This window comes from Crocuta crocuta, unplaced genomic scaffold (genome assembly GCF_008692635.1).
Source record: "Crocuta crocuta isolate KB4526 unplaced genomic scaffold, BGI_CrCroc_1.0 scaffold299, whole genome shotgun sequence".
NCBI lineage: Eukaryota > Metazoa > Chordata > Mammalia > Carnivora > Hyaenidae > Crocuta > Crocuta crocuta.
Window position 1 is genome coordinate 2,640,479 of NW_027532747.1, and position 2,315 is coordinate 2,642,793.

At 58.1% G+C, this 2,315-nt stretch overlaps 1 long non-coding RNA gene across 1 annotated transcript; it reads right to left on the minus strand.

Annotated features, from left to right (window-relative positions):
* Positions 1–460: 460 nt before the first annotated feature.
* LOC144245520 (uncharacterized) lies at positions 461–2,276 on the minus strand. Its single transcript, XR_013339276.1, has 3 exons — positions 2,049–2,276; positions 1,592–1,698; positions 461–1,264 (listed from the first exon to the last, which is right to left on the minus strand). It is a non-coding gene; the product is annotated as an uncharacterized LOC144245520 (long non-coding RNA).
* Positions 2,277–2,315: the final 39 nt, after the last annotated feature.

Here is a 2,315-nt window from a genome sequence, read left to right on the forward strand (position 1 = left end):
GACTCACGGGCTGTTGGCCTCGGAATGCATTCTGGCCTGTTCTCTGCAAACGTGCGCGGCAGAAGTGGCCTTTGTGCTGGGATGGCACACGCTACAGGGAAGACTTGGGGGGGGTCGGTGCCCCCCGGGCCTCACAGGCAGTGGAAGACACAGGGGCTGCTGTTGGGGTCCCTCCTGAGAGTCAGCGAGCCCCCCTACCCAGGCTGCTGCACCTTCCAGGGGAAATGGGGCAGGGAAGGTCATGGAGAAGTCAGAAGAGCGGCTCTAAAGACCATACACAATAAGGAATTTTGAAGACTCAACTTTGTTTTAAAAAATAAACCTTATGATTTACAGAAATACTGGAAACCTAGTATCAAGAATTCACACGGCTTCCACACCCAATATCTTTTAAGATCTTATAATAGTATGATGCCTTTGTTATCATTAAAGAATCACTACTGATATATTATTCTTTTTTTGCAGTTTATTTTGAAAGAGAAGAAGTGGGTGACGGGCAAAGAGAGAGAGAGAATCCGAAGCAGGCTCCACACCATCGGTGCAGAGCCTGATGCAGGGCTTGAACTCACGAACCGTGAGCTGAAATCAAGAGTCAGACGCTTAACCGACTGGGTCCCCCAGGCGCCCCCTGAAACATGATTATTAACTGAAGCTCATAGTTTATTCAGATTCTCTAAGTTTTTACCTAACGCCCCTCTCCCACCCAGGGCACCCCCTTCCCGACGAATATGTCTTCTCTTCGGTTGCTGGGACCAGGAGCATGATGGGGAGGCTCCCGCGTGTGCTAGGAGCAAGGTCACCGTCGCGAGGGCAGTTTCTGTGGTTCTGGTGGCCTCGGGGACTTGGGAATTACTCGGCCAGGGCGTCAGATTGGGAGTCATGCTCTCAAGTCTCTGTCCAGGTGCCCTGTGACTTGTCTCCACTTTGGCGTATCAAATTTTGATCAAATTTTGGCTATCAAATAGGGGCACTGGGCTAGTTGCGTCTGCACAGGTTGCGTCCTGGGCTGGATGTACGAATGAGGTTTTCCGATCCCTGGCCCAGGGTGGAGGGAGCCGGCAGGCATGACGGCGTCCCGGAGGGCAGAGCCGGGACCCAGATCTCCCTGCGAGCGACACGGGGGCTGAGACTGTGATGTTGTTGAAGATCGGGGGCCTGTCCCTGCTTTGCTTCTTCTTCTTGCGTACTTCGGCAAGGCCCTCTTCAGCTCTGAGCCTCGGTTTACCCATCTGTAAAGGGCCAGCTGGTGGGACGGTCCCTCTGGCTGAAAAAAGAACAGGTGGCCGTGGGGATCGGTGAGTCCTCTGTTTTTGAGGGTGTGCAAGCTGGGCCGGGCGCCCCCGATGGGCGCTGCAAGGGCAGCTCTGATGGCTTCCTGTTGGATGGGGACCCCTCCTCTGTGCCTGTTCACCTCCCCACCCCTGACCCCGGGCAGGCGGCCAGAGGCTGCAGGACGCCCCTTCACCCCTGCTTTCCTTTCCAGCTCCTGCCACGACTGCCTTCGGCCCTGGGCTAAGGGAGGTCTGCCGAGTGCACCGCATGCCCGCGCCACGGGCTTCCCGGAGACGGGAGGGAAACCCACCATTCTCACCTCCCCGCCTTGTGGCACCTTCAGCTGCCAGGCCAGCCGGTACCCAGGCAGCTCCCAGCACAGGCCAGGCCCTGGTCCTCAGGTCGGCAGCCACTCCCTCCAAGGCTCTGGGGGAGTGAGAGGAAGAAGAGAGAGCAATCCCTGAAAAGCGGAAAATGAAAAGCCCCGTGCCCCCCCCAACCTTGAACTCTCTATTTTAACAATGTCAGGGTTCTTGCGGCTCCTGAGCCTTCGCACCTGCTGTTCCCTCCACCACCAGTGCCCTTCCCCTTTCCTAGCTGTGGACTCCTACGCATCCCTTAAGGCCCAAGGCAAAAGCCCCTCTTCCGGACCCTAGCTAGCTGGCTGCCCCTAGCTGTGTCATGGCACGTTTCACCCTGACTCATAATAGGCCTCTTCCGGGCCTGCGGCCCTGTGTCCCTCGGCTTTCCTGAAGGCAGGGGTGGGGCTGACTCACCCGAATGAAGTTGCCACAGACACATCGTCTGCTCATTGCGTTACTGCGTGAAAAGGCTGAGTCGGGACTCCGTAGGCGAGGGACAATCGCTGGGGTCAATCCTTCCCGAGCACCTTCCGTTTACTGGCTCTGTGGCATCCATTTAAATCTCTAGGCTCCTGGCTCCCGACCCCACCCGGAGGGGGCGCTGTCACGCGCCGGTCGGTGGGGACGGGGGCCGCGGAGAGAGCGGGCGCCGCGCGGGGTGGGGCCTGCGTGGACCCCGAC